This window comes from Bos javanicus, chromosome 21 (assembly GCF_032452875.1).
Source record: "Bos javanicus breed banteng chromosome 21, ARS-OSU_banteng_1.0, whole genome shotgun sequence".
Classification (NCBI taxonomy): domain Eukaryota; kingdom Metazoa; phylum Chordata; class Mammalia; order Artiodactyla; family Bovidae; genus Bos; species Bos javanicus.
This window is the reverse complement of record NC_083888.1, coordinates 60,111,132-60,129,932: the sequence shown is the minus strand read 5'-3', so window position 1 is coordinate 60,129,932 and position 18,801 is coordinate 60,111,132.

The window sequence follows — 18,801 nt, the reverse complement described above, 5'->3', positions numbered from 1 at the left end:
TAGGGCTTCCCCGATGGCTCAGCAGTAAAGAATCTGCCTGCAATGCAGGAGACACAGGAGATGTGAGTTCGATCCCTGGGTTGGGAAGATTGGAGGGCCATCTTTCTTCAAGATCCATAATTCTTGCCTGGAGAATCCCATGGACAGAGGAACTTGGCAGGCTGTAGTCCATGGGGATGCAGAGATTTGGACATGATTGAAGCGGCTTAGCACACAAATAAAGTTCAGGGCCCTCTGAGCATGGGCTCCATGTGATGACACAGACCTCATGCCTGTAAAGCCATCCCTGCCTCTGGTAGGGACTGAGGGATGGGGCGTTGTTCTGACTAAGCCTCAGTTTTAGGCAAGAGCTCTGTCGCCTGATCCTGGAGATAACGGCTTTCTCAGTGATCTTGCCCACCTCCAGCTGTGGGTCTGGCCAGTGCACAGTGGCCATGCACCTTCCGTGAAAGTAGAGGGCATTTTTGGGTCCGCTTTCCCTTGGGTTTTCACCAGTGCGCTGAGGGTGACAGGGTTTATCGACTTGTGGCAATAGTCATTCCCTCTCTGACCTCGGTTCTCTGACGGTTCAAGAAGTTATGAATTTACAGATTGTCTGACATGCTTATTGTTGTAAAGGTGGAAGCAATGCTCTTTCCACTCTCCTACATCCTAAGTGGAGCCTGGACGTCTGGGAGCATATTAAAAGATTTTTAGCATGGTAAATTACAGTACAATGACCCTCATCACCCAACTGCAACAACTAAGACCCTTCTTGTTTCGTCTCATTTCATCCTACTCCAGGGGATTATTTTGCAGCAAACCCTATACATCATGAAATTTCAAACATAATATGTCAATAAGATACATTTTAAGTCAATAAATATATCACAGCAGTAAATTACCAATTTAATGTGAAATCATTTGTGTTCAAATAAAAATCTCTAGGCTTTCAAATTCATGGAAATCATGAATCAGCAAACTGGTATAAGCTTTTCATCCTTGAGAGAGGAGTAGGTTTGGGCGGGAGTCAAGGGTGACGTATGTTTTATCCTAAATGTCTTTATTAACAATGAAAATGTGTTTTTGCATTATTTGGAGTCTAAAAAAATGGAAAAAGGAAAAAGGAAAGAAAATAAATGAAAGGAATAAAAACAGACTTCAGAATCCAACATGGGCTTGAAGCCCAACTATCCTGCCGACCATATGTGACCTTTTATTTGTTGATTTCGGCTGTGCTGGGTCTGTGTTGTTTGCATGGGCTTTCTCCAGTTCTGGCCAGCGGGACCTCCTCTCTAGTTGTGGTGTGTGGGATTCTCGTTGCAGTGGCTTCTTTTGCTTCAGGGAGCATGCTCCCTGAACACATGAGCCTGGTGCACGGGCTCCAGGGAGCACGGACTCAGTAGTTGTGGTCCACAGGTTTACTTGCCTCTCGGCATACGGAATCTTCCCAGGCCAGGGATCGAAACTGTTCCCCTGCATTAACCATTGGACCACCAGGGGAGTCCCATATGTGTGACCTTGGACAAGTTACATCACCCTTGAGACTGAAGAGTGGATAGGAATGGGGTGGCATTGGGGCACGGATAAGAATCCCTTACATACACTAGATGAGTGTCGACTACAAATTGGCACTTGCCAAGAGCATTTGCCAGCGACTGGACAGTAACAAGGACATTTGCTACCTGCCTGTGCTGCTGCAGCTGCTGACCTTTGAGTTCAGGGTGAAGAGTGAGGCACTCTGTGCTCCAGGGAATCTGGTGGAACAAGTCTTTAGATAGTTAAATATTTTCAGGAACTGATTTCATTATTCCAATCCTTGCATCTCCTCATACCTAGGAAAGCATTAAATCCCTTCATGGTGGTATCAGCTCTTCATGATTAGAAGAGCTTTTGTAAAATGAGTACTTGGTTGCACTGAACTCCCCCATCCCCAAAATCTTGTATACTGGCTCTCCCCCACTGCTTCTTTGGAGCCGCCTCTCAGAGCCATCTGAGATGTCTCCTGGGTTACACTCCTCATTTTGCCCCAAATAAGGCTTAGCTCACAATTCTCATGTTGTACATCATTTTAGTTGACATGATCAACTATAAATATTCTGGCACATAGTAGGCACTCAATAATGTAAGTGACCTAACTTCCTTCCATGATTTTACCCAATGTGGAAGTATGAACAGGCTTCCTCAGTGGCTCAGCATTAAAGAATCTGCTTGCCAATGCAGGAGACATAAGATATGCGGGGATATACAGTCCATGGGGTCGCAAAGAGTCAGACATGATTGAGGAGACTTAGCACAGAAGTATGAACAGGAACAGACTCGTTGAAGATTAAATCCTAGTTCTAATGGGCTTCTTCTGCCCCTATGTGGTGTGTTTAAGTTATTGCTAGGATTTTCCTAACTCAGGGGGAAATCAGAGTGAACACTCTTTTCCCCTTAAACTGGGATTCATCTCTTTCACCTCTTGACCTCCAAGACCAGTTATGCAGTATTTTATTTAGGCCTCTATTACTATTGCGTACATGCTAAGTCGCTTCAGTCATGTCTGACTCTTTGCGACCCCATGGACTATAGCCTGCCAGGCTCCCCTGTCCATGGGATTCCCCAGGCAAGAATACTGGAGTGGGTTGCCATGCCCACCTCCAGGGGATCTTCCCGACCCAGGGATCGAACCTGCATCTCTTACGTCTCTTGCATTGGCAGGCGGGTTCTTTACCACCAAGCGCCCCCTGGAAGCCCCTATTACTAATAAATGCACACAGTTTCTCTTTCTCCCACTAGCTTGTAAACCCCTTGAAGGGAGGAACTTCTTTAATTCTTTTTCTTTCTGTTTCTGCCTCCCCTCCCCTACTCTCTTTCTCTCAATCTTTATTTCTAAACAACAACAAAAATGGGATAACACAGTATCGAGCCTGCATGGCTATTGTTATAATTAAATCACTTCAACTCTGTGAAGAAGACATTTTGTAAATACTGACTGCTTTTCAGATCTGCTCCTGTGCCCATCCACAAACTCATGTTAACAATGCCTGCGGCTTCCCCACGATTTGGAGAGACAGCTCATTCCCTTGAAGAACCTGTAGCCTCTGTTGATGGTGAGAAAGAACAATTGACAAAAACTAGAGAAGGAAGAGTAACTTTGCTGGGGACAGAGGAGAGAGAACAGTTTATACAGAGAGGGAATTTAGGCTGCGGCCTGAGGTCTCAGAAGCTGTACATTGTAGGGAGAAAGAGGATAATCAGAGAAAACCTCAATCACAAATATAGCGGAATGGGGACAGGGAGACCCTGGAGGCCCATCTCAGAGTTCTGTGTGGCTGTACTATATGGGGTATGGCTGGAGAAAAGTCTGGAATGGTAGCCTGTGCAAGAGTACGGAAGGCCCTTGGATGCTGAATCAAGGAATGCGGCATAGAGAACAACAGAGCTTAGTCTGGTGCCTTCCAGATGGCAGAAACTCAACAGTCACTTGCGAAATTGAATTAAATGGCTGTGACAACAAGATGCTTCATTGTTTCTATCTTCAATAGTCTATTGTCTCTTACTTAGAAGTGATTTTCAAAGTTTCAGCTCCACCAAGTCTATTTTAACAAGAGCCTTTCTCAGAACACTTTTATTATAACCAACATTTGAAAATTATATTCATTATAAAGAAAAGTCTCATATCTTGACAATGTGATTTTTTTGCTCAGAAGGTAATCCTTAAGGGAAAAAAACAGCTTTTTTAAAAGAGGCTAGTACACAAGTACATTTTTTTGAGATGCAAAAGATTTAGTAATCAAATCCAGATTTTGGAACATCTCAAAAGGAGCTAAGTGCCTTTTTGCTAGAAGATCAATTTCTCTCAAAAGAGCTTGATTATCATTTTAGCAGTTGACAGCTGGCATTCATCAAAGTTGTCTTCAGGGCTTTAAAGAAAAAGGAAGAGAGTGGGATCAAAATGCAGCTGGTTGGGAGGAGGGTAAGCATAAATGAGGATGTGACGCTTTTCTGTTCTTAGGAATACTTAAAGCTTTATAATTAATAGTGATGGTAGACAACGTCTTCCACTAGAATTTGTTCTCACATTACCTTTGTTGATTGGTTGTGATCCAACCTCCTACTTTATAGAGAAGCTAAATTTAGTTAATAGAAAAAAGAGCAAGGATTTGTCAAGGCGTGTCACATTAGATGGGGGAAATTAGTAAATAAAGGAATTAAAAGATAGCAAATTAAAACTATTCCATTTTCTATTCTCCAAACTGGCAACTATTTTAAAATATTCATCAATACTACTGCCAAGGATAGGATTGTTACTGAGGCCGACCTTGTTCTGCTTGCTTCACGAGAGGCCAATGAATCTGAGAGACAGAAGGAGGTGTTTTAAGGCAAGGAATAGGACTTTATTCAGGAAGCTGGCTGATCTTGTCGGGGTCTGAAGGCCAGGTTCTTTTATGGATTAGAGATGGGAGAAAAGTGAGGAAACAAAGTAAAAAGACCATTAATCTTATAAATATCTCCTAGAAAGGCAAGCCTCAGGCAGGCGGGTGTGTCAATTTCTTCCTTCTGGCCTCCTCCTGGTGGACAGGATTCTGAACAAAGGCATTCTAACAGTCAGGCAGAGGGGCAGGATTCTCTGAGGCAGGCCATATTGTACAATTATAACAATGCACGCCACGAAAAGCAAGTCAAAGAAACAGGTCCAACGTGGAGTCAGAATTGGCTTCTCCCTGCAACACGATGACATGGGCACAGACAAATACTGGTGTAGTGGATACTGTGGTGTGCCATCTAGATTCCCAGCAGAACAGAGGCACCCATTTCCCCAGCTACCAGGAGGGCTGCTCGTAGATAGCTCACAGCTGACTCACACCTGGGAACTGACTCCCTAGGGCATGGCACATCCAATGTCAGGCCTGCGTTGGAATGCCAAAGGCTGAGCCCTTGGCCTTGATTCAGGACAATTGGAGGCGCTCTCCCAGTTCTAGAATTCCCCATGTGGACAGCTCTGCTGCATTTGCACTGCAGTTCAACTTTTCTCTCTGCCAATCTTGCTTGTCTTACTTCTTCCCTGACAAATGTGTGTGTGTGTGAGTGCACGTGCGCACACACGCGCTAGTTGCTCAGTCGTGTCCAACGCTTTGAGACCAAATGGACTGTAACCCACCAGGCTCCTCTGTCCATGGGATTCTTCAAGCAAGAATACTGGAGCGGGTTGGCATTCCCTTCTCCAGGGCATCTTCCTGACCCAGGGACTGAACCCACGTCTCCTGCACTGCAGGTGACTTCTTTACTGTCTGAGCCACCAAGACAAGTGAGAGCCCTTTCCCCATAAACCAATCTCCAACTGTCGACTGAAAAATATAGCCACAACTTGAAAGTAAAGAGTTAGTTTATCTGGTGGGGATGTTAAGGACTCAGAGCCAGAGAGACAGCATCTCAGTAGCTCTGAGAAAACTGCTCCAAGGAGGCAGGAGGGAAAGTCACGCTATTCAGAAGTTTGCAGCAAAAGGAACAGGTAGCTAAACATCAAAGATCAGGCTAAGGAATTTAGCATTCTTTGTATGGGGAAGATGCACGTTTCTGGGCTCACTGAATTTTTTCCTTTCACATACACCTAAGATATCTGGGGCCAGTCCTGTTCCCTTGTTCATCATGCTTCTTGCATTCCCCCAGCTCCTCAGCAATCACCATGGAGCTTGGGAGTATCCACTGGATTGCAGTTTTGGGAGACCTCATTCACATTTGGAGGCCAGAAACTGCTGATGGCGGTGCCATTTCTTGTTTATTAATGTAGCAGGAGATATTTTCATTTCACACGTCCTCAGTTCAGTTCAGTCACTGAGCCATGTCCAGCTCTTTATGACTCCACGAACAGCAGCACGCCAGGCTTTCCTGTCCATCGCCAACTCCCGGAGCCTGCTCAAATTCACGTCCATCGAGTTGGTGATGGCATCCAACCATCTCATCCTCTGTCACCCACTTCTTCTCCCACCTTCAATCTTTCCCAGCATCAGGGTCTTTTCAAATGAGTCAGTTCTTCACATCAGGTGGCCAAAGTATTGGAGTTTTAGCTTCAGCGTCAGTCCTTCCGATGAGTATTCAGGACTGATCTCCTTTAGGGTTTACTGGTTGGATCTCCTTGCAGTCCAGGGGACTCGCAAGAGTCTTCTCCAACACCACAGTTCAAAAGCATCAATTCTTCCCTGCTCAGCTTTCTTTATCGTCTCACATTCATACGTGACTACTGGAAAAACCATAGCCTTGACTAGACAGACCTTTTTCGGCAAAATACTGTCTCTGCTTTTTATTAGCTATCTAGGTTGGTCATAACTTTTCTTCCAAGGAGTAAGCATCTTTTAATTTCATGGCTGCAGTCACCATCTGCAGAGATTTTGGAGCCCAAGAAAACATAGTGTTGTCACTGTTTCCATTGTTTCCCCATCTCTTTGCCATGAAGTGATGGAACCGGATGCCATGAGCTTAGTTTTCTGAATGTTGAGTTTTAAGACAGCTTTTTCACTCTCCTCTTTCACAATCATCAAGAGGCTCTTTAGTTCTTCACTTTCTGCTATGAGGGGATGTCATCTGCATATCTGAAGTTATTGATGCTTCTCCCGGCAATCTTGGTTCCAGCTTGTGCTTCATCCAGCTTGTGCTTCACACATCCTACATCTATTTTAATCCAAGACAACAGCCACGAGAAAATGAACACAGTTCTGCTTGTCAAATCTATTAAAGTTTTCCTTTGTGAAGTCTTGTCTTGGTTCTGCATTTATAAAATATTTTCCACTATGAGACAAATTAATGTGCATCTTCTAATTCTCTTGAAAGTGAAAATGAAAGTGAAAGTCGCTCAGTCGTGTCCGACTCTTTGCGACCCCCATGGACTATACAGTCTATGGAATTCTCCAGGCCAGAATACTGGAGTGGCTCGCCTTTCCCTTCTCCAAGGGATCATCTCAACCCAGGGATTGAACTCAGGTCTCCCACATTGCAGGCAGATTCTTTACCAGCTGAATCTAATTCTTTCAGTGCTCCATATTTTTATGTCACTCTTTAATTCATCTGGAATTCATACCAGCGTAATGCGTGAAGTCGAAGCTAATTAAATCCTCTCTACCACCACTTCCATACTGTTGACCTTCAGCACTCATTATAGAATAAACCACCTTCAGCTCCATGGATTTTGAATGACATATGATTTGATTTCACGAGTAGAAAGTCTGAACATCTTAAACTGGGAGCTTTCTAACTTGGTGGGTCCAAGGACCAGCAAGATTCACCTGTAGCCAGCAGGGGGCTCTAGCACACAAGAAATGGACCTATGCTAACTTGGTGAATTTCCCTCTCTCCTCCAAAGAGTTCGCTTTATATGAACAAAATGAACTCTGATGAAGAAAGAGCGATACTCCCAGTTTCTGGCTGGGATCCAGGGGGAAAGGCCTCTTTCTGCTGCCTAGAGTATAAAGATGGAGAAGGCAATGGCACCCCACTCCAGTACTCTTGCCTGGAAAATCCCATGGACGGAGGAGCCTGGAAGGCTGCAGTCCATGGGTTCGCTGAGGGTCGGACACAACTGAGCGACTTCACTTTCACTTTTCACTTTCATGCACTGGAGAAATGGCAACCCACTCCAGTGTTCTTGCCTGGAGAATCCCAGGGACGGAGGACCCTGGTGGGCTGCCGTCTATGGGGTCGCACAGAGTCAGACACAACTGAAGTGACTTAGCAGCAGGGTATAAAGAACAGAGCCTAAAGAGTCTGGTGGAGGATGTGGAACTCCACTCTCAAGCATCCCCACACAGAATACTCTGCGTTAAATAGTGAGTTTCCTGTTATTACAAGGGCTCAGACAGGGACTGCAGGAACATTTCCATTAGCCTTTCAAGGACCCGAAGTCCAACCATCGGTGTCACTCCAGGGTGCCTTTATATGAGCTTCTGTACTTGAGTCTATAAAATGCACAGACTTAACGCCATCAAAGGATGCCATTAAGCCATCAGCTTGCCTCTGATTATTAAGGTTCCCATGTGGATGCCTTTACCCTTGAATATTGGAGTTGTATAAAACCAAGCCCCTGCTCTCGAATTCGTGAGCTGAGACCATATGTCTTATCAGCAGTGACCTGGTAACTCTTTTGTGTAGTGATTTGAGGCTTGGCAGAAGGACCTTACCTGTCCCCAGCTCTCCCTTGTTGCAGCACCTATGTTGACATTGCCACAGATTTATTTCATTGGCTTCCAAGGGTGCTTTCTTCAGTGAAAATGCACTGCAGGAGGAACAGCAGGGGCTCCACCAGCTGACCAGTCCTGGGTCTTAATGGTTAGCCTAGAACTTAGGACAGCAGATGACTATTCTGCCATCACGCTTCTGTAGATAAAGGGCCACGGCCATGGCAGTGCAGGCAAGGAAGGAGGGTGGCTTCTAAACCCAGCTTTTCCACCAGCAGACACGAGCTGCAACTGCAGGCAAGGCAGAGTGGGAAGCTGAAATGGGAAGGGGACATTGACCATCTGGGCCTTTATCTCACGTTCGGCTGAGATCAGCTCTGGCAATTTAGATGGTGCAAAACCCAGGCAGTTGGTCTTCTTGCCCTTTGTTTTTCACACCTCGGTCATCCCGGATTTTCAGTGGCACAGAGTACCTGACACAGTAGGCAGTGGGACGATGCTGACCGACGGAGCAGGGAAATGAGAATAGTGCAGAGCTGCGTTTAACAGGGAAGGGACAACGCAGCAGCTACAAAATGAAACTGGAAATAGCATAACCTTTGGAGTCTGACAAACCTGGGTTCAAATCCCAGCTCTGCTATTTGCTGTGGTTCTCAGGCCAATCACTTAAACCTCTTGGAGCTTCAGATTTACGAAGCTGAGTTGGGAACCTCAACCATCTTTGAGATGACTGGAGTTTGTTTATAAAGTGTCTGCTCAGAGTAGATGCTCAGTAAACAGTATCCACTGTGTGTAAAGAGCCTTCTTTGTCTGTGTGGATGCCTTGGTGGCTCAGACAGGAAAGAACCTTCCTGCAGTGCAGGAGACCTGGGTTCAATCCCAGGGTTGGGAAGATCCCCTGGAGAAGGAAATGGCAACCCACTCCAGTGGGTTCTTGCCTAGAAAATTCCATGGGCAGAGGAGCCTGGAGGGCTACAGTCCATGAGGTTCCAAAGAGTCAAACACAGTTCAGTCAAACACAGTCACTGAGTGACTGAGCACAGTGGCTACCTTCACCCTTGAATATCAGAGCTTGTATAAAACCAAGCCCTGCTCTTGAATTCCTGAGCTGCCACTGTAAGAGATTCCAAAGATTTCATTGACTATTGAGCAGAACAACAAGGAACACCTGGAGTGTGAATCTAGTCTGCCCACCCTATTCAGCTGTCTGATCTTGGCAGAATTAGAGTCCTAGACGGCCTGTCCTATTTCATGGGGAGTTCCTAAGAGTGAACTCTCTCAGACAATGCCTCCTTCCTAGGTCCTAGGTTTCTTTCTCCAACTTTCTTTCTAGGCTCTCTTACTTTTGAATGTTCAACCAGCTTTGCATACCCAGAATAAATCCCACTTATTTGTGGAGTGTGCTTCTTTTTATACACTACTGGGTTCAATTTGTTGATATTTTGTTGAGGCTTTTTGCATCCATGTTCATGAGAGATATGAGCCTGCAGTTTCCTTGTAATGTCTTTGTCTGGTTTTGGTAATAGTGTAATGCTGGTCTCATAGAATGGGTTAGGAAATATTTCCTCTGCTTCCATCCTCTGAAAGAGATTGTAGAGCATGGGTATAATTTCTACCTTGAATGTTTGGTAGAACTCACCGGTGAACCCATCTAGATCTGACATTTTCTGTTTGGGAAGATTGTTAATTATTTCAAAAAATGTATTTTAACCGGAGGATAATTACAATATTGTGATGGTTTTCACTATATCTCAGTATGAATTGGCCATAGGCATACATTTTTCCTTTCCATCCTGAACCCCTCTCCCCACCACATCCCTGCCAGATTCAATTTCTATAATAGATATATGCCTATTCAGATGGGCTACGTCTTCTTGTATGAGTTCTGTCAGGCCGTATATTTGAAGGAATTGGTCTGTTTCATCTTGGTTATCAGATTTGTTGGTGTTGAGTTATTCAGAGTATTCCTTTATTATCCTTTTAATGTCCATGGAATCTGTAGTGATGTCCTCTCCTTCATTTCTGATAGTAATTTGTGTCTTCTCTCTCTTTCTTTTTGTTAGTTAGGCTGGCTAGAGGTTCATCAATTTTATTGATCTTTTCACAGAACTAGTTCTTGGTTTCATTGATTTTCTCAGTTGATTTCCTGTTTTCAAATTCATTGATTTCTGCTCTAATTCTTATTATTTCTTTTCTTTTGTTTACTTTGGATGTAATTTGCTCTTTTTTTTTTTTTAGTTTCCTGAAGTGGAAACACAAATTGTTGATTTTATATCTTTCTCCTTTTTTAACCTTTGTTGCTGCTGCTGCTGCTGCTAAGTCGCTTCAGTCATGTCCGACTCTGTGCGACCCCATAGATGGCAGCCCACCAGGCTCCCCCGTCCCTGGGATTCTCCAGGCAAGAACACTGGAGTGGGTTGCCATTTCCTTCTCCAATGCATGAAAGTGAAAAGTGAAAGTGAAGTCGCTCAGTCATGTCCGACCCTCAGCGACCCCATGGACTGCAGCCTTCCAGGCTCCTCTGTCCGTGGGATTTTCCAGGCAAGAGTACTGGAGTGGGGTGCCATTGCCTTCTCTGATTTAACCTTTGTATGCAGTCTATAACAGACTAATTCCAAATAGGAAATGGAGTATGTCAAAGCTGTATATTGTCACCCTGCTTATTTAACTTCTATGTAGAGTACATCATGAGAAATGCTGGGCTGGAAGAAGCACAAGCTAGAATCAAGAGTGCCGGGAGAAATATCAATAACCTCAGATATGCAGATGACACCACCCTTATGGCAGAAAGTGAAGAGGAACTAAAAAGCCTCTTGATGAAAGTGAAAGAGAAGAGTGAAAAAGTTGGCTTAAAGCTCAACATTCAGAAAATGAAGACCATGGCATCTGGTCCCATCACTTCATGGCAAATAGATGGGGAAACAGTGGAAACAATGTCAGACTTTATTTTTTTGGGCTCTGAAATCACTGCAGATGGTGACTGCAGCCATGAAATTAAAAGACGCTTACTCCTTGGAAGAAAAGTTATGACCTACCTAGATAGCATATTCAAAAGCAGAGACATTACTTTGCCAACAAAGGTCTGTCTAGTCAAGGCTATGGTTTTTCCTGTGGTCATGTATGGATGTGAGAGTTGGACTGTGAAGAAAGCTTAGCACTGAAGAATTGATGCTTTTGAACTGTGGTGTTGGAGAAGACTCTTGAGAGTCCCTTGGACTGCAAGGAGATCCAACCAGTCCATTCTGAAGGAGATCAGCCCTGGGATTTCTTTGGAGGGAATGATGCTAAAGCTGAAACTCCAGTACTTTGGCCACCTCACGCGAAGAGTTGACCCATTAGAAAAGACTCTGATGCTGGGAGGGATTGGGGGCAAGAGGAGAAGGGGACGACAGAGGATGAGATGGCTGGATGGCATCACCAACTCGATGGATGTGAGTTTGAGTGAACTCCGGGAGATGGTGATGGACAGGGAGGCCTGGCGTGCTGCGATTCATGGGGTCGCAAAGAGTCAGACACGACTGAGCAACTGAACTGAACTGAACTGATGTTAGAAGTGTGCTGGTTAGGTTTCCTTACTTTTAAGAACAAGATCCTCTGGTTGCAGGGAGATGTAGCAGGGTGTGGTTGGTGCCCAGACTTGAGGACCAGTGTAGCCCAGCTGCCCACTTTGCATGGTCTTTCAACATACCAGAAACCATCAGGTAAAAAGGGCCCCTCTTCCTAAATCCAATCTCACACACCAAGGCTGGTGAATAACTCAAACTGATGTATGTTCTGGTTCAGGGGATACAGAAACCATGAAACACAGATCTTGGACTCAGAGAGTTCATAGCTGAGAAGAGAAGGCAGTACTTATGAGAGGCAGGTATGCAGAAGGCTCCATGGGCTCAGGGTAGAGGTGGTCTACTCTATCTGGGAGCACAGAGAAAGCCCAATTTGAAAAAATGGGCAGGTGTGCATCAGGTGAGTTTGGGAGGTGGAGACACATGGAAGCACCTGTCGGGACGGGCATTCCAGATCAAGGAAGTAGTGCAGCAAAAGTTCAGGAGAGACAACCGGCTTCACAGGAAACCTCAAACCTGGCTGTACATCAGCATGGGAGTGGAGCGTGCAATGAAAACTAGGTTGGGTTTGTCTTTGAAAATAGTAGTATTTATAAATGCATTTTTGGAGAAGGAAATGGCAACCCACTCCAGTGTTCTTGCCTGGAGAATCCCAGGGACGGAGGACCTTGGTGGGCTGCCGTCTATGGGGTCGCACAGAGTCGGACACGACTGAAGTGACTTAGCAGCAGCAGCAGCAGCATAAATGTATTTGTACATTTATTTATATGAAACAAATACTATTTATCAGTTGGTAAAGAATCTGCCTGTAATGCCGGAGACCCTAGTTCGATTCCTGGGGTGGGAAGATCCACTGGAGAAGGGAAAGTCTACCCAATCCAGTGTTCTTGGGCTTCCCTTGTGGCTCAGCTGGTAAAGAATCCGCCTGCAACTCGGGAGACTTGGGTTAGATCCCTGGGTTGGGACAATCCTCTGAAAGGTTACCCACTCCAGTATTCTGGCCGGGAGAATTCCATGAACTGTATAGTCCATGGGGTTGCAAAGAGTCGGACATGACTGAGTAACTTTCACCTTTCACTCTTCAAAAGTATAAAACAAAATAGACCTAAAATGTAAGGCTTATTTTATCCTGGAGCCCAGTCTGGGTCTCAATTTCTCCATCAGTAAACTGAAAGTCATTTGGAGGCAATCAGTAGTTTAATTGTTTTTAGCAGTTAAATTATATTTCACCCCTGCCTCTAGAGAACTTTATGTGGTCCTTCTTAAGTAAACAAGAGCATATGAAATGTTCACTGAGAAGTTAAGCCCTCCCTGGGGACTGCTTGACTCTGGCCCACATGATGTTTCAGAAGTTCTGGCAGAGGGATTGTTTTAAAACTTGAACTGTGAAAGGCTTTCTCAGCCTGGCTATATGATTTCCTTGGTAAGATGATCCTCAAAAACAGCCCTTTACTGATACATTTGCTTCCAGCTGGGTCTGTGCATCAGTAACTGCACCCAGAGCTTGTTCCTAAACTAGTTCCCAATCTGCATTATTCCTCAGCTCCCTTGCCCCATGTTCCATCCAACTTAATGGGGGTCCCACTGAGGTCATCTGGAGCAGTAGGTTGGCAGCCCACACCCTTACTCTGATCTCTGCTGTGGATTGATCTTTCCTGGAAAGTTCGGCAGGACTTTGTACTTTAAAGGCTCTTTTGATCCTATCTCTTCCTGTTTTGGATCTAGAAACAATTGGGTTTTTTTCATCCCTGCAAGGGCCCTAATTTCTGGACTCTCTATTGCCCTCTTTTTTTTTTTTTTTTTTAAAATCTGAGCTTATCTGTTCTTATAATATCAAATCCAGTCAATAGTAACCAACATATATCACTAATGATGTTTTCCCAATTCTTGCCCTAGAGTTGCCATTTCAATAAGCCCAGGGTCTGCCTCCCAGGTAACTGCAAGCAACAGTTTGACCTTATGTTGGCATCACCGACTTGGTGGACATGAGTTTGAGCAAGCTCCAGGAGTTGGTGATGGACAGGGAAGCCTGCTTGGCATGCTGCAGTCCATGGGGTCACTAAGAGCTGCACACGACTGAGCGACTGAACTGAACTGTGCTGTTTTATAATACAATGAGTTGATATAGTTCCATCCTAAGTCTTAATTTTCATCAATGCCCATCACCCTACCACTAAGGAAAGGTCACACGTTTTAGATTTGCTGTTCCAGCAGAAGTCCACTTCTTGTCCTAATTTCTGTTGTAGTTAGTGTTATTAACGCCAGTTGCTCCACTTATATGACCATTATAAGGTCTTGGGCAGCAAAGACCAGTGTCTTAGGATGAGTTCCCTGGAAACAGGCTTTCAGAAGGAGCTGCATGCGTAGTTCCACTGGAGAGTCCTTTGGGGAGACACACCTGTAAGGAAGTGAGGAATGAAGGGTCAGGTGGGAGGAAAAGTTGACTTGTAATGTGGTTACCTGGAGGTCTCAGCCAATCGAATGGGGAGCTCTAGAGCTGGGATGACCCGTCATTGTCCCAACCTGGAGCAAGAGAGTAGGGCCTATGTGTCCGGGCACTGGCCATCAGGAGAGGACATAAACTTGGCTGTGGATTAACCCAACTTGGAAGGCAAGGCCCAGTGAGGGACACAGCTGAAAGCCATCAGCATACAGGGGATGTGTTTGTTTTATATTTATTTACGGCTGCTCTGGGTCCTTGTTATTGTGCATGGGTTTTCTTTGGTTGCAGTGAGCAGGGGCTACTCTTCGTTGGGTGCCTGGGCTTCTCACTGCGGTGGCTTCTCTGTTGCAAAGCACAGGCACCAGAGCACAGGCTCAGTCGTTGTGGTGTTGAGTTCCTCCATGGCTGTTGTGATTCTCCCAGATGGAGAATCGAACCCGTGTCTGCTGCATCGGCAGGCAGATTCCCAACAACTGGACCACCAGGGAACTCCCCAGGGTATGTGTTTATTATCCTTGAAGAGGGGACCTGCAAGGGAACACCAAAGTGTCCATCTGAGATAATACAAAGGCCCTGATGTTCCACAGATGGCACCGTCACTGACTCCAGCTCCCTGCAGCCCTGGAGCAGGCTGACTCCAGTGGACACCTGAGATGAAGAGCATTTGGTACTGATGATCCTAGCTGTCTCAAATCATAATGGATTTTTCTCTTTTCCCTTCCATTCTCAAGAAGGGCCTCTCTCTTGCAGAAACTAAATAGGAATCACCCTGCAAGAGGATTTGGGGGATTTTGAGTTTGTGCATTTCCCCAAGATACAGTGGAGGAGCCAGAAGGAGGTGAGGATGTTGCCGAGCTGAAACAGACCACCTGATGGAGCAGAGGTCCTCTGTAAATGGTCCAAGAATACATTATTCAAAACTGCGAAAACCTCTGCGCCCAAAGGCAGTAATCCTAGAATCATTTATGAAAGGGGAAATCGAAAGGAAGCCAACCATCCAATAACAGGAGATATTTGAGTAAATGTGGGCATGAAATCATGAAACCAGACTGCCGAGATGGACCTGGCTTGGAGCTCACCTCTGACCCTTGTGCCAGGGGATTCACAGGTATTAAAAATAACACACAGCAACTACACACAACTGAGGATGTTAAGTGGATATGATATTTAGCGGGAAAGCACATTCAAAGTCTTAAACTCATTGTAATTTAGTAGTTAAAATATTTATGCAGGTGAAACAAGGCAGAAAGGAAAATTATAAAAAGAGCCATTATAAGGCTGTGGGCACTGTCTTTGAAAGCTGAGAGGCTGACGAAAACAGAAAGAGTGGGGCGGGGGGCGGGGTGCGTCTTAGGGCAGGGAGGCTGAAGGGAGGTCAGGGGAGGCGGGAGGTGACCCCAGACACAAGCTTTCGGGGTGTGGGAGCAGAACCTGCGTCTCAGCCAATGTCAGCCCAAAGTCAGCCAAGCCAGCTCACTCAGGAAAGTTCACTGGCTGTAGGTGAGCGTTTGTCACCTACGTGAGGGTCCCAGCTGGTCATAAAGGCCTCTCTGTCTGCTGCTCTCTGAGCCTAAATTTCCCTCAAAGACCTCCTGGGGAATGGCAGCCAGCTGAGGCAGAATTTTACTATCCTTTGGTCCTTGGGATAAATCGTATCTACATATGTTGGATGAATGAGGCTCAGGTAGGTTAAACCACTTGCAATAATGTGATAAAGCTGGAATGAGAACTCAGATGTGATCACATTAAGTTGATATTCTTTCAGTACCCATTTTCTGCCTCTGTCCAAACTGGGTATTGTTAGAGCAGCATTCGTGGGGCTGCTTTGCACTACAGCAGCCTTACATATATCTACACACTACATCGGGCTTCCCAGGTGGGGCTCATGGTAAAGAACCCACCTGCAGGAGCTGCAGGAGACGTAGGTTTGAGCCCTGCGTTGGGGAGATCCCCTGGAGGAGGGCAGGGCAACCCACTCCGGTATTCTTGCCTGGAGAATCCCATTGACAGAGTGTAGCCTGGCGGGCTAAGTCTGAGGGGTCGTAAAAGAGTCAGACACAACTTAGCGACTCAACAACAACATTGATATCAATATGGATAGATATGAAGATACATGTAAGAATATAGATATACAGATATATATGGATAAAGATATATATATATATGTACATATATATAGATAGATAGATAAAGATATATGTAAGGATATATATTTATGTTTGCTGCTGCTGCTGCTAAGTCGCTTCAGTCGTGTCCGACTCTGTGCAACCCCATAGACGGCCTCCCACCAGGCTCCCCTGTCCCTGGGATTCTCCAAGCAAGAACACTGGAGTGGGTTGCCATTTCCTTCTCCAATGCATGAAAGTGAAAGTGAAGTCACTCAGTTGTGTCCAACTCTTCGTGACCCTATGGACTGTAGCCTACCAGGCTCCTCCGTCCATGGGATTTTCCAGGCAAGAGTACTGGAGTGGGGTGCCATTGCCTTATAAGGATATATATTTATATGTCTATATACCCATATATAAACCTATCCTATTGATTCTGTTTCTTTGGAGAACCCTGACAGATACACCTGGTCTAATTCCTTCATTTGACAGTAAAGAGAGACTAAAGGCCAGTGGGGGGAAGTGACACTCCCAAGGTCACACTTTGAGTCGGTAGCTAGATCTTGGGTATCCAGACCCACAGGCCCGGGCTCTTTTTTGTTCCCCCAGTGAAACGTTCTCTGAGACTCGTGATAGTGAGAGTGCGAAGCACCAGAGGCCTGCAGTGCCTCTTCCATCCCTTTTCCAGCACAGCCTTTCATCCTGTGCAGAAGCAAAGAGGTGCCTGTTCAAGTGGTTTGGTTTCATGTCTCAGAACTTCAGCCCCAGAGGGAAGGAGGGACATTTTCCCTGATTCTCATTTCCTTGCGATCTTGTACAATTTTGTTCATTAACTTTGGGGGAGCACTGTCAGGCCGTTCAGTCCCCTGGGGGGCAGTAATGATGTCTGTGGTGCGTGAAATGCTGTTGCAGGTAGAAAACTCCAGGCAAAGAGGGCATTCGGCATTGGGAGCTGACCCAGTTTTTCAGAGAGCCCGAGAGGATTTGCTGTGCTTAAAATCCACATTGCTATTGTCCCTTGTCAGGGAAATTTCCCCTTGTCATTGCTTCTGTAGTCCTTGCCCTGGACAGTACATCACTTCCCAGGAAACTCCACAGCTTCTTTCCCACCCGACCTGAAGACAAAGAGCCGGGGGCCTGTCCTCTGCTTGATGAGGCAGGAGCACTGGACTGGGAGTCAGGGAGCCTGGTGTCCAGCCTCAGCTGTATCCCCACTGAGCTGTGCAATTTTGCTGAAGTCACTTACCCTCTCTGGACCTTCCCAACTTTCCCTGTTTCTCTTGGAGCCTTGGTAGCCCACGGCTTATACTGCAGTGTACTCGCCATGTAGCTTGATCAGTCCCTTCTCTGAGACATGGCAGGGTTGCGTGGCAGTAAAGAGCTCCCACTCTGGGCAGAGCTTCAGTTTGAGTCTGGTACGGTATTCATCAGCCATGTGATCTTTTACTTATTACTAAGCCTCAATGTCTTTACCTATAAAATGGGGCTATCACAAGGATTGCCCCCGAAGGCTCTTGTGAGAAGTTAGTAAGTTCATGTCCTGGTGGCTCCTGAGTTTTTCTCATGATCAGTCTCCAGTGTTCCTCTCTCTCTTATACTAAACTATGGGCCTGGTAGCAGGGGCTTGCTAATCATATTTTGCCTTTAATGTTTAGCCGGGAGCATAAAAGATCTTCAAGAAGTGCTCAGTGATTAAATAAATGAAAATACTCACTCAGGGATTACTAAATGACTGAGAAGATGCATCAATGAATAAATGAATGAGAATATGCATTAATGAATAAATGAATAAGAATATGCATTAATGAACAAATGAAAGCTGGATAGGAATATTCTTAGGGATAATTTTGATCTCCAGTGTTCAAATATGTGTTTGGCAGTGCAACTCTTTAATGAAACAAGATGGTCTGCAAGAGTCTAACACATAGAAGAAGAAAGCGAGGCTCTGACCCAAGTGGTGGTGGGGTTGCCTGGACTCTCCCAGCTCAGCCCGTCTTTCAACCTCTCATTTTCCTGTATGCTACAAGCATACCATCCTTGGATTTCCCTGAGCATTGCACAAAGATGAATTTTATAAGACGGTTTTAGCCCAACTTTTCCCATTACCCATCCAGCAAACTATCCATCCATCCTGAACACATACTCCAAAAACAGTAAAACCCCTCTTCACAAAAGAATTCTCTGTGCTAATATTCATGGTGGAAAATTTTGTCAACAACTAAAAAGATACATCAGGCTTCCCAGCTGGCTCAGTGGTAAAGAATCCACCTTTCAATGCAGGAGACGCAGGTTCAGTGCCTAGGTCTGAAAGATCCCCTGGAGAAGGAAATGGCAACCCACTCCAGTATTCTTGCCTGAGAAATCCCTATGGACAGAAGAAGCTGGCAGGCTACAGTATGTGGGGTCGCGAGAGTCAGACTCGACTCAGCAACTAAACCACAAAAACACCAAAAAGACAGGCAGTAGGAATATTCAGTAGAATAGCTATGACAGACCTAGACAGCATATTAAAGAGCAGAGACATCACTTTGCTGATAAAGGTCCATATAGTCAAAGCT